The sequence below is a fragment of the Motacilla alba genome, chromosome 2 (assembly GCF_015832195.1).
Source record: "Motacilla alba alba isolate MOTALB_02 chromosome 2, Motacilla_alba_V1.0_pri, whole genome shotgun sequence".
NCBI classification, from domain to species: Eukaryota; Metazoa; Chordata; class Aves; order Passeriformes; family Motacillidae; genus Motacilla; species Motacilla alba.
Window position 1 is genome coordinate 73,519,096 of NC_052017.1, and position 14,233 is coordinate 73,533,328.

The following is a 14,233-nucleotide window of genomic DNA, read 5'->3' on the forward strand; positions in this document are numbered from 1 at the left end:
AATTCTTTACTGAAAGGTTGGTGATGCACGGGAACAGTTTGCCCAGAGAGGCTGTGAACACACCATCCCTGAAGGTGTTCAAAGCCAGGATGGAGCTCTGAGTAACTTGGTCTAGTGAAAAATGTCCCTGGCCAAGGCAAGGGGGTTGGAATTAGATGGTCTTTATGGTACCTTCCAACCCAAGTCATTCTATGATTCTGAATGATGCTGCAATTCTGTGAAGTTGCTTACATAGACTGTAGTTTAGAATATATAGCACATGTAAACACAGTTCCAACCAATGGGACATTTTAAAACATCACTAACATTTCAAAATTAATCATAGTGCTTTGCTGCTTCTCTGGGTTCCTGACTTCACAGTCAAACAAAATCTGGGTAAACTTTTCAGCCCACACTGGTATCTTATACACCTGTGATGGACCTGTTCTTCTTGATCTTCGTTTGCTTCTAGCAGAAATTATTATCAAGAGTTCATTTCAGCTGCTAGTTATCAACAGTTGGCAGTGCTTTAATTGTTTGACATACAGACGCAGGGGATAATGGCATTGCTAATTTAATGGCTTTTAGCCTGCTCTCTGAAAGAACTCTCCAAGTCTTACTGAACACATTAGTATTAAGGCAACATGTTTGGCATTTATCTTGCTTGATGATGAATAACAGGTAAGAGCACTGTCTGTTTTTTTATAAAATCCTACAAAGTGGAATTTGAAAAGAAAGTAATTCAGTGGAAGAAATTTCAAAGGGAAGTAAAAAAAAAATATGAGGAAAGACTCGGAAACTGTCTTTGGAAGTCTTTGAAGATAGGTATTATTATTGTCCTAAAAAGTCTAAGAAAGAACACAGAAGCTTTTATAATCTCATTTGATTATAATTTCAAGACTGTAATGTAGAATGATGCCTGTAATCTCTTAATTAATTTAACTTAGAGTCCCACCCACTACAAATATATTAAAAAAAATAAAAAATACACATGTTAACAGTACTGTCGCAGCAAATGGTAAACAATATTATTCTAATCATAGAACTGTAGACACAAGACTGTTTTTTGCAGAGCAAAAATGTGTTGTCAGACAGTACACAGAATGTCAGGAACACAGAATAACTCATTCTGGAAAAGACCTCCAGAGGTCAACCAGTCCAATTACTTCCTTGCAAAGTCATAATAAAAATAATCTGATCAGAAGACTCAGTAACAGATCCAGGATTCTTGAACACTTAGAAGGACAGAAATGACATTGTTTCTCTCAGCACCTGTTACAGTGTTTATTCTCCATCATTGCAGGGTGAAACATTGCTTCTATTTTATCTGGATTTCCTGTGTTCAAGTTTGTTGTACCTGTTGTGTTCTGTCCATTCACTCTGTGCTTTCAAACTGACTCTGTCTATCCTCTGACCAAGTATTTACAGACAACAGTCTGATTTCCTGTTCACCTTCTCTTCCTCTGTTGAGCAGAACATTTGCCTCAGCCATTCCACTTCCATCCTGTGCTCAGCCCCCCAGCCATTCAAGTGGCTCCAATATGTTTATCTTTCTATTTAACTGCACAACTGCCAAATAGAGGAGGAGGATCATTTCTCTGGACTTTCTGCATGTAAGCCCTTGTTAAAAATCTCACAATGTGATTGGCTATCTATTTTGCAAGGGCACATTTCTGCTGGCAGGTGTTGGAAAAAGAGACAATCTACTCACAAAATGGAAAATTTAAGGGGCTGATTTTTATTTATGTTGTATACAAAAAGCTCACTTAAAGTTAGTATCCCTTCTCATGAAAACCTGTGTAATATGACCTTAAGCAAGTAAAAAACAGCATTAATTGAAAAATATAAAATTTCTAAGAAGGTATGATGGCCATTCTTCTTGTTATTGGTGTCAAACTGATTCTCTAAATAATAGAAACATAAATGAGATTGAAGAATTCAATAGGGAATCACTACAGAATGATATGAAAAGTACAGTTAAACATAAACAAATAATTTTTGCAGCTTGTCCAGTAACTGCAGCATTAATAAAATAACAATATTTGTACCCAGGGAGAAAGAGCGCTATAAACTTCTTTAATGTTGAGAATCTTCCTGTGTGTTTCAGTGATAAGAGTTCTGTTCGCACAACTGGAGCTCAGTTCCCCACTGAAGATGAATCCCATGGACACTGATCAACTATACATTGTGTAGTTTCCAAACAGATGCACAAAAATGTTAAAGGGTTAATATTTTTATCACCTCATTTACTGTCTCTTTTACATTAACACAAAGACATCAGCATTTTATAAGTTCTTTAGCCAGCTATAGTGATTCTCTTTTCAAAACAAAGCAAGTACTTTTCTTAAACTGGTTTACAGTCAGTACTGTTAGAAGCCTTTTGTGTTAAATGAAGAATATTGAAAAAAGATTAGGACTTTTCTCTGAAGCTAAGCTGATCAGAGAGACTAGTCTTAATGTAGTAAGTAGTGATTTTTTTTTTTTTTGCAAAGGTAGCTGGGCTCCACCATGTGAATATTTTGATCCAGCCTTTCCAAAAAAAAGTCCTGCTTCTCTGTTTATTTCTAGGGAATAACCATGTAGAGTTATCTTTTTGAATAAATAACAAGTTTGTAGGTTCTCTTGGTGAAATTATTGTTTATTCTAAATAAGGGAAAATAATACAAATAGGAACAAATTTTTTCACTTCCAAATGTATGGATCATCCGTATCTTACCGGAGTGGTTTAACATGTGTTATTCTACCTTAAAGTAAAACTGTTACTGCTGTATCATAGACTTTCCACTGGAAAAAAAAAAAAAAAGTAAATGGAAATATTTTCCTGTAGTCTTAGGTCTTTCTAGTATTTTATTTGTTTTATCTCATTTTTTATTGCCCTAAGTCATTGTGTAAAGTCTTCATGAGGTTGTGAGAGCATCAGCAGTCCCAGCCCATATATTAAGCAATGTTTTGCTATAGCCTTGGTGACAGAACAAAACTCGTTTTTTTGTTACACTCAAGGCCTTTCAACTTTAGTGCAGATAAAGAGTGAAAATGAACAAAAAATACATAACTTGTAATCATTAGACATCAATCTGACATGAAGACTTTAAAAGTAAAGACAGTTTAAGTATGAGGGAAAAGGAACACAGAGCCACTGCAGTAAGTGAACAGAAGTCACTTAATGAAAGAGGTAGGATTGGAAAATTCTTCTTTGCAGCAGGACACAAGTAGGAAAAACTTGCATTTGACATGGTCAAAGTAAAAGATGTTAGAATGTGACAGAACATTTTTGAGAAACATGTGAAGGATTAGGAAAGGCTTTGCCTTTTGTTACCTTATGAAGAAACATCTCTGAGACTTTGGTCAAAACTGATGTCTCACACAGAGAACAAGCTTGGTTTTCAGGCTTTCTTAAAAGACTGTACTGACCTGTTAGAAAAAGTGGTTGGGAAAAAAGTAGGTAAAGCATGGAAAAATAACAGAAGTTTTCCTTCATCCATATTGAATATGATCTCTTGGGTAGACACTACGGAGATATCACAGAACAGGCTGGAGATGCCCTGCAGAGAGAGGATAGGTTAGGGGCAATGGTATAGACTGGCAAAATGACATATGATCCTTTAGTCTGACTTGTATTGTCTATTTTGCTGTTTATTGATGCTACTCACTTGAACTTGTCACTTGAGGCAAATTTTCATTATTCAAGAAGTTCTTTTAAGGTCTGAAAACTTCCCTTGTCTTCCATGTCCCTATTGCAACAAGATGCTATATATGGAAAACATGCTACTAGATGTCCTTAAAATCTTGAAGTTGTGAGTAATGTTATTGGAAAGCAAATTACCTACAGTACAAGGTATGATTCCCAGTATAACTTCTGTCGTGTGCATCAAGATTTTTCCCCATCCCTAATGTAATATTAATTTAAATCCATTTAAAATGTGTTGTGTTATACTGAATTTAATAAAATAGGTTTAGATAAGACTGTTTATGTCAGTGTACTAAGATTTTAAAAAGTCATGTATTTATGACAGAAGGGATAATAACAATGTCAATGCTGAGGACTTCTCATAACAACTTCTGGCAGCCATCTCTGTTATCAAAGGTAAAAGAGTCCCAGTCAAGGACTAGTAAGTAATTTATGACTGCAATTCAACTTAATTCTAAGAAAAAAGAAAGCCCTTGACATGAACTTCTCATTTATATATTATCTAAAAATAAAATAATATTTCATATAAAATGTAAATTAATTCAACTCAATATTAAATCTTCCACAATATTTGTTATAGAATTATAACAGTATAAAATGTTTTTATTATTTCATGCCTTTATTTCTGCATTTGGAATTTTACAATGAAACACAAAGTCTGCACCTGAATACTACAATATTTACTCATGTAAGAATGCTACAGGTAACACATTAATACAAAAGAATGTCCTGTCCTTGATAGCAGGCCACAATCTTGTCCAATATTCTTTGTTTATTCAGTTAGGGAGTTTTAAAAATTATTTTTTCGGAGAAGATGTACTGTGAAATACCTGGAAAACAAGATATTTTGCACAAGTTTCTCAACAAGAAATCTTAAGGACAACAAGATGACTATGAATAAAGAAGTAAGAGAGTATACAAAAATTAATGTTTAAATTTTGTCTTATTCATAAGAAGTGACAGGAGCATATTATGCTACTAGGTGAAGTTTCAGATTTTTATTGTACAATTTGTTTTCTTAGAGATCCATATAAGAAAATTGAAATAATAAGTGACAGAATATTTTTTTTACTGTTTCTTCTGCATACACAGATCAAAGAAAGCTGGATAGATATTTGTTGTATTTGGCATATTATTAAAAATTGAATATTTACATTTTTTAATCAACTTTTGAGTTCTGCTAGTATTTTAACCACCAAAATTAGCAATTTATATCTCCAGGTAAATGAAAACTATAACTGAAAATTAAATAGAAAAATATAGACATGGTACAAATAAATAGATGAATTTATTAGAGAGCAATGTCAGTTAATTCACTCCAGTTTATGTTTTGTCAGCATGCCTATTTTCAGAGGCATGTGACATAGTAATAAAATTCTATCAGACAGCTTTCAAACCAGTGAGATAAGGAACACCTGGATTTTGCTTTTCTGAAAATTAAAAGTATTGAACTGTAAAAGGTTTCCATTTATCAAAATAAAGTTATACAAAGAAATATTTCATATACAGCAGTAAAATTCAGTATTGTTCTTTTTAAGAAACCAACTGAAGTCAATCAGGGATACTTTTGGAGTTTACATTCAATGTTTTTGTCATGCTAATGCGGAACTAATATGTTGAGGAAAAGATAGATCAATACACAATAATGCAAAAATCACTCTCAGTTTCTTTCTGTTTTTCATAAGCCACAACTTTTCAAAGAGTTTTACAGACAAAAAAAAGTTGGGATTCCTGACCTGGAGAATTCTGAATAATTTTTCGTATTTATATAGGAATCATTGATCAGAGAAAAAACTGGAAGAAAAAGTTTTATAAAAGTGAAATGTTGAGTTAACCATGATAGCATGGGCACATCTATTCATTATTTTGTGTTTGCTTGTTTTTATTATATCTTGTATTCCAGAGTGGGCTTTAGGGCAATTGTCATTTTTATTAAGAAAAATACCCCTGAGGAAGTTTATTTGAAATTGCTCTCATCAAATATAGGCTTATGCTTTGAAGTTTTTATCACAGTTTTCAGTCTTATAAAGTTCAGGTCTCTAAGGATGTCAAAAAGATTCATAGGCAGGAACTGGATTCTGTAAGTATTCATGCAGATCTTTGTCGTCCTTCAGGTAGGCAACTAAAGTAATATGCCATTGGATTACTTTGCAAACTTAGTGTTGTGGGATGAAAAGTAACAGAAAGAAAACCTTTACTTGGAAATTATTTGGTGAGTGTTTAGGACAAGAGATTAATTTTTTACCAATTATAAAATTTATAAATTCAAACTGTAAGCATGAAGAGAATCTTTACTCCTCCAATATAATCTCAAAGTATATTTTTATATCATTTTCTGCCCAATTACATTATTCCTTCATGTGAGGTCAATGCAATTTGCAGTTTTATCAACAGCATGTGACATACCTTCAGCTTCTCTTTTAGTGTGCAATAAACTATATAACTCAGGTCAGTAGGAGCTGAAATGTTGGTCTTGGTAAGGGTATTGCTTTTTTCACTTTAAGTAAGAAGTTACAGAAATTTAACTTCATTTATATGCAGATAATGTACCATTCATACTCTTCCAAAAAAATGATGTTTTCATTAATTGGAAAGACAGAACTGGGGGAGTGCAGAAAATTTTAACAGATTGCACCCAATTCTTCTTGAGTTTTTAAACAGTGCATATTAAATTCTTTGTCAGTCTGGAAGTATTAGAGAGCATAAATGCCCTAGAACAGCAGTTTGGCAAAATATTAGAATTTCTGACTCTATAATGCAGTAATTGCTAAAATTTCATAATTCAGATGCAAGATTATAGCCACTGATTGTAGCAGGAGGAAGAGACAAAAAATACAAAGGAACAATCTTTGCACGGTGAGAAATTATCCTTTGTGGTCAGCACCTTACCTATTCATTTAAACATCAACTTTTATGTTTTTTGAAACAGGAAACATTCATACTGATCTGTGATGACTTTGACTAATTCAATAAAGAACAACACACTTAAGTAGATGGACATTAGGATGCAAAACTTAAAAAATGTAGGAAATTATATGTGCAATCTTTAAGAGGAATGAAAAGCTTTATTCTGGAAGAAAATTAATCAATTAACAAACTAACATAACAATGATAGAATGAGCAAAATAAAAGTGTTGAGGAATAAAAATTATTTATTCCTTTTCTTTCTTTTTTTTCCCCAGACACAAATGAATTTCTTTCTAGCAAATACAGTCTCACCTGTACTTTTCGTTTACAGATTATAGAAGAGATTTGGGGTTAAATCTACTTTTTCATTTTGGTTAAAAATCACATTTTCTCTGCATGCATTTAACATGTGAGGAAGAAAATAACAATAGTTTATGTCCCCTCAAGTTTGGTGAAGATTCTCTTCAAGGTATCCTTTGAAATATATTCTTTTTGGAATATAATACTGAAGGACATCACTTATTTTTTCTAGGAATCCTGAGTCTCTGACTGAAGTACTAAATGTTTTACCTTGGGAGGAATACAGATTGTCTTGACATTTGACTATATTATGTTCTTCTACAGATTAATGAACAATTATAACATCTTCCACCTAGTAAATGACAAGTTGACATTTTCTTTTACATAAGTACAAACACGTATTTTCTAATAACTATTTAGGTATGGAACTGTTTGTTTTTCAAGTCTTACTGTTTTTTTGAAATTACCATCTTAGACAGTTCACGTTGAAAAACTTTTGCAAACTACTCCCCCTGGAACTAGTAAGAGTAAAGCAAAGTAATCCAGTAAAGTTTTTGCTCATTTGAGACCTGATAAAGAAGTAGGCAAGGCAGTAAGTAAAAAAAAATTCTTTGTTTGCTTAACATATTTAGACACATAGTGAGAGGTATTCCTACACATTCAGAGGAAGCTTAAAAGTCTTGAGTGGTTTTTTTTTTTTCTTTCTCTTTTAAAATATTTCTTATCTTTTTATTTTCCAGCCAAGGTTTCTGTTAAAGCTTCATCTACATAAAATCAGCTGTCAGCAAGAAATTTGCTTAAATCTTTGATTCTGTCCTTAAATTCCACACGTAAGATGTTTCCAAATGTTGCAGTATGGCAGACACATACTATTAACAGTCACCTTTCATAGTTTCTGCAGTATCTGGGCACAGCAAACTTAAACAAAGATGAAGATATGACATTAATTCTGACTGGGCTAGCTCACTGTCTAAAGGTCAAACCTTAGGTCTTTCGAAAAATAGTTGTATTTCAACAGCTTCTATTACTGGGTTTCTGGAGCAGAACATCAAAAATCAATTACCACCAAAAAGTCACATACATAGATAGCATTGTATCACTGAATTTCTTTATATGTTTGACATATCCAGTTACAGGAACAAGCCAAATATAATCCAGCTGCATCTGGACACTTGAGAGCATCCAATAATACACTGATATTGATTGCCTGTTCTGGTTTGTCCTCCTGTGCTCCATGCTTTCTCCATGTTCCTCTCACATCTCCTTTCCCTCAACCATTCTGTTATCTTTTTTAGTCATACTCTCATTGATCTCAAGTTCTTTTGTATATAGCCTCTCCTGAAATTTACATCATACCACCATTTTGTTCTTCCTTGCTGTCCTGTTTCAGGCCAGGTCAGGGTTAATTTCTGCAGTATCAAGGAAGGGGCATGGCTAGGATGCTGAGGTTATTCCATACCACTTCACGTAATTTCTAGGCTGTGGGGGGAAAGGGACTATCTCCCGGGGAGAAGGGGCTCCTTTGTGTTGAGAAAACAAGGCAGAGGGATCTGTCCAGTATTGTCTATAGTCCAGGGGTTTCTTGTACCCTCCGCTATTAATGTTGTTGCTGTTACTGTTCATTATCTTATTTCATAGCTGTTTCCAGTAAATAGTTCTTGGCTCAACTTGTGATCTTTGCCTTTTGTGTCTCCAATACTCCTCTTCAGTCACCAGCAGGGGGGATGGAGGGGGAAAACGAGGGAGTGAGGGAGCGACTCATGGTTTGGGCAGTGTAAGTGGGGTACTGAATTGAGGTTTACCATTTGTAAACCCCAACACTAGACAAATCACAGAATAAAAACCTTAACGCCTTTATAGAAAAAGAGGAAGAGAAAACAAAGCCTGTAAGTTGCAATTCTAGGATTGTCAACCAGGAAATACATCAAAAACTGAGCATTTAGAACCAGCATAAGTATGATATGTAGCCAAAATTAACACTGGAAAACCTAAAGAGGTTCTATGAATTTATCATCTTAGTTTTGAGAGGTAAATATAGCTCTTGTTCCTTTATTTTTTACCTCATTATGTAGGGTTTTTTTATCCCAGAAAATCCTAATAAAGTATGGGCTGCAATCAATAAAATTCAGTTTCATTTAAAAAAAAAAAAAACATTTCCAACCGAGTATGGCTTACAGATCCCTGAAAACCCCCATTTAGTTTCATTTAGCATGCTATTTCATGGTCTTTTCTGTAAATCAAATTGTAATTGTGACACTTCAACCCTGCAAGTAACATGAAGTGGAAGTATTCACTTGAAAGAAAGATACTGAATACAAATACCTCTGGCATTGCACCACATATATAGATATAATGCTTTTCTTTTGTAAAATTTTAAAAGACAATAATTTTTAGATTGGTGTGTTAATTTATAAAAAGCAAAGTGTTATAATTCCTCTTAATTTATAAAAAGAATTGTAAAAAAAAGCACAAAAATAAGAGAACAAAACTACTTGATTTGATACATTATTATGTATAGGAATTTACTAAGAACAGAAAAATTTTAAAGATATAAAACCTGAAAGCTCAGATGGAAATTTTCTTAATGCTACCTCTTTTAACATTTTTGCTTTCCCTCAGATTCTTGACCATGGGAATAATACATGAATATGTGAAAACTGCATTTTACAACATAAGCAGAACTTATGAGGAATGTTATATGTCTGAAACTAGTAGACCCAGAAAGGTTTTTATATCCTAAATGAATTGTTCATATATCATAATTCATGTGGAATTGGTACTATCATTCCACAGGTTTTTGGTTTGTTGTTGTTTGGGGTTTGGTTTGTTTGTTTGTTTGTTTTCCCTTTGGTTTCTGTGTGTTTTGTCTTCCCCTTTTCCTTTGGACTGGAGGATGGGAGAGCCTAAACTATTTTACACATTCACAGACTCCTCTCTTCAGGGTTCAGCGTGAAATTGAAACTCATTAAACCAAAGGCCATATTTCCTCCTTTATTAAAATCTTTGGCATTCAAACTATTGAAATCAAATGCAAGCTCATAGTATGTAAAAATCAAGTTCTGGATTTCATATATAAAATCCCTCTGGAGTACAAGACTTTGGGAGAACTGGTGTTTGATATTTTCTCTTTTATCTTTGATTGTAGATACAGAAATTCTGGCCATATGAGGTCTGCTTTTAATTGAGGCTTTGTATGAAGTTCTGTATCCTTTGATGCCGGATTTCAAAGATACAATGTAAGGTTTTGAGGTGACCAAAAATGGTCATAAGAAATGTCTAGAGTAAGATCAATGTCTTGGACAGCAATGTAAGAACATACCTAATTCTCCAGCTGAGAGTCAGGTAAAAAAAGGCACTGAGATGGCAGTAATGTGAAATTGTAGCTCTGATTGAAGGTGGTGACAAAATCCCCTTTGCTTATAATGAGAACAGAGATCAAGCCTGTGATAAAGTAGTTTCCCTTCATGGTATGTTGTAGCTTTTTATTTGGTGATCAAAGTGATTGGTTTCATCAGGTTTTGTGTCTGAGATTTATTTTATTTTATTTTTCTTTGTAATTAATTTCCTTCTCACTTTTGGTACACACTTGAAGTTCTACTGTATTGCAGAATTTATTTCCTGTACTGATCATGGACCATTTCTTGCTTATAACTCAATCTTATCTCAATATTTCATTCCTACCAATCTCATTTCTGGCTCCTAGGCAGAATACTGCAGATAAACCAGGCTTTCAAATTTCTTGCTATAAGGGCTAAAATATAAATAAAAAATTAATAATTTAAACTGAGACAGTGAAAATGTAGTGGTTTGGGCATCACATAATAAATTAAAAACAAAATGGGACTGAAGTCTCATAATCAAATAAAAACTGTGTATGTTACATGGGGGTGCTATTTTATTTTTGATATAGAGGCTAGGAGAGAGTGTATACAAGTTCTGCTACTTTAGTAGAACACAGAAGTCATCTGTTTCACCACACAAGCACACTGCTTGCCAGCTTGTAGCATGGGCAAGGAAATCTCACCTCTGCCTGTGCACTGACACTTACCCAGGACAATATTCAATCTATTGTGTTTCATTGTTCTGAATTGCTCAATAGCTTTTCTGTGTTTACAATAAAAAGGTTTCAGTCAGCCTCTTTGAAAGTAATGTAAGAGAAGCACAATTATAGAGATTCAAGCATTACTTGCCAAAGTGAGTTGCACAGGACTTGTACAGTTCATGGGAACTGAAAAATAAATTTAAACCATCGCTCTAAACACATGTTTTTCTGATGGTGTACAAGGGGCTTTAAACTGCAATGCTGACAATGAAGACTTCAGACAGATTTGTAAGTTCAGAGGTAAACATCAGAGTCTGCTGCTTTGGCTGAGACCATAAAATAAACCCTTTTTTTCCCCGGAAAATCACACAAATGTGATTGTAGTTCTGTTGGCCTCAGTGGCGGGTTACATTCCCGACACTTCATGAGAGTGGCTGTGTAAGTGACAAATTATGAAAACCAGGCTGTCAAATAAGTCTTTGTCGAACCTCTGTGTGTATGCATATACAGAATCATAGTATTTGTTCAGACTGGAAAAGACCTTTCAGATCACTGAGTCCAAATGTTACCCCACCATTGATAGTTCCACCACTAAACCATGTCCCTATGTGCCGTATCTTTACATCTTTCAAATACCTAGTGGATGATGAATCCACCACTGCCCTGGGCAGATACTTCCAGTGTTTGCAATCCCTTTGTTGAAGAAAATTTTCCTAATATCCAGTCTAAACTTCTGCTGGTACACCTTGAGGCCATTTACTCTTGTCTTATCACTTTTCACTAGAGAGAAGTGACTGACCCCCACCTCACTACAGCCTCCTTTCAGGTATTTGAAGGGAGCAATAGGGTTCCCCCTTCAGTCTGCTTTTCTCTAGGCTAAACAACCCTAGGTCCTTCAGCTGCTCCTCTTGAGCCTTTTATAAAAGTTGTGGTCAATGACTCTGTGTCCAGGCAGAGTCCAGTGACAAGTGATGTCCCTTAGGATGTCCATCTTGTAACTGATACTCTATATCAATGACACAGACTATCAATGACACAGACTATCAATGACACTGACTATAGGATCGAGTGCAGCCTTGTGAGAGACTAAGATGATAATGGGTAATAACTCAATTGATCATTTGCAAAAACAGCAGGTGCTTTGCTGGCAGTGTGCAAGACAACAGCCCAGGTGCAGAGGGGCTGATCACCAGAGAATAACCATGGCAAATCAACCTTTGTTTAGCAACAAACTGGGATTTGAACCAGATAAAAGACAAATAAGAAGCAGTGGAGGACATCTGTGGATATTCTTTCGATGTCATTTCACTCTAATCCACCCCAAGGGGCCTATTAACAAGAACCTGAGTTCCCCTTTTCTTTAGAGGCAGGTTGTAGCAACCCTCAGCAAGTTTACAGATTACACAAAACTGAGAGGTGCAGTTTACACAACAAGACAGGATGCCCTCCAGAGGGACCTGGACAAGAGCTAGGCCCATGAGATCATAATGAGGTTCCATGAGTCCAAATGCAAGGTGGGTAGGGGTACTCAAGACATGAGTACAGACTGAGACTAGGATTCATTGAGAAAAGCCCTATGGAAAAGGGGTTCTCATGGATAAAATACTGGATGTGATCTGGCAATGTCCACTTGCAACCCAGAAAGTCATCCGTGTCCTGGGCTGTTTCAAAAGAACCATGGCCAGAAGGTTGAGGGGCTGATTCTGTCCCTCAATTCCACTCTTCTGAGGTCCCATTTGGAGTACTGTGTCTACATCTGGAATCCTCAGTACAGGAAAGACATGCTGGACCTGTTGGAGTGGGTACAGAGGAGAGCCACAAAATTGATCAAAGTGGTGGAGCACCTCTCTGATGAAAGTAATCCTGAAGAGAAGGGTCTGTTGAGACCTCATTGCAGCCTTTCAGTACTTTTACAAGTCTGATGAAAAAGAGGGAGAATGACTTTTTACACAGGCAGATAGTGATAGGAAAAGAGGGATGACTTTAGGAGGAGGGATTTAGATTGGATGTAAGAAAGAAACTCATTGCTCACAGGGTAGTAAGGCGCTGGAACAGGATACGCAAGGAAGTTGTGGGAGTCCAATCCCTGGAAGTGTCCACAACCAGGTTGGGTGGGGCTCTGAACAACCTAGTCTACTGGAATGTGTCCCTGCCCATGGCAGGGAGGTTGGAACAAGATGATCTTTAAGCTTTCTTTCATACTTAGTCATTCCATGAATGATTCTCTGATGATAGTTCTTTACATCCTTTACATCCTAGGTCTGTTGTCCTCTGGACACACTCCAGCCACCTCAATAGTGAGAGATCAAAATTCTTGTAGTGAGAGATCAAAAACTGAGCACAGTACTTGAGGTGCAGCCTCACCAGTCCTGAGCACAGGGGAGCAATGTATACATACAATGATGAAACTCTCTCCTTCTTGCCTCCAAGAAGGATGTATGGAAGGTATGCATGTCTGTCTTTGGCTATTTTTTGAAGATGGACGTAAGGTTAAGACATAAATACAAGGAATGGGGACCAGAAGAAAACTTGAGCAGCAACAATTATTTTGTATTTTTAAAAACATGTTCACCCTGAAAGACCCTGCAGTAGTGATTTTGTATACCAGTCACTTTAAAATAGCAGACAATTGATTACTCAGTTTAATGCAACTGCAATTTGTGCAGTAACAAAATTCTCATTTTGTTGGTTCATCTGTTTCCATTGTGAAGGAACACACTCACCTGTTATCAAATGCATTGACATTGCATGAGGCCATCCTCAGAGCCCTGGCTTTCTAGAGTTCTTGGACATACTTTGACTCATTCATTTTTACCATTCACTCCAGTAATTGATTTTGAATATAACACCAGGATAGATGCAGACCCTAGAACCAAAATGCAGTGCAAAGATGACAGGATGAAAAAGTCAGAAAAACCTATCAATAGATATAAACCACTGCAGAATAACATCTTTCTGCTGCTTTCACAATAATCATGGCAGCACATGAGTCAGAGAACTACTTAAAATAACTTTAAAAAAATAATTTATGCAGCATATCTATCTACATGATGGAGCATTGGTTCTAGAGCTGCACATGACCCTGCTACAAACAAAATAATGCTGCTTTAAAACAAAAAAGCAAACAAATACATAAGTAGATGCATAGGCAATTCTAACATTCTGAGTACAGTGATCCCCTCCCTAGAGGGGCCCAGTCCCTGTGTGTCCCAGTGAGGATCAGGGTCAGAACCAGTCCTTCTGAGGGCAATGGACAGGTGAGGTTGTGGCGACTGGGTGGTTGAGGCAGCAGATTGGGGTTCACAAAGCATATGGCC

At 35.7% G+C, this 14,233-nt stretch overlaps 2 long non-coding RNA genes across 3 annotated transcripts in view; one reads left to right on the forward strand and one right to left on the reverse strand.

Annotated features, from left to right (window-relative positions):
- The window catches only part of LOC119697937, a 28,480-nt gene extending 24,792 nt beyond the window's left edge, over positions 1-3,688 (reverse strand). Inside the window, exon 1 of the long non-coding RNA XR_005256007.1 lies at positions 3,391-3,688. This is a non-coding gene — a long non-coding RNA (uncharacterized LOC119697937). The remainder of the gene's footprint in view (positions 1-3,390) is intronic.
- LOC119697936 overlaps positions 1-14,233 on the forward strand; it is an 80,453-nt gene that overhangs the window by 31,910 nt on the left and 34,310 nt on the right. The gene's annotated exons all lie outside the window — the stretch shown is intronic.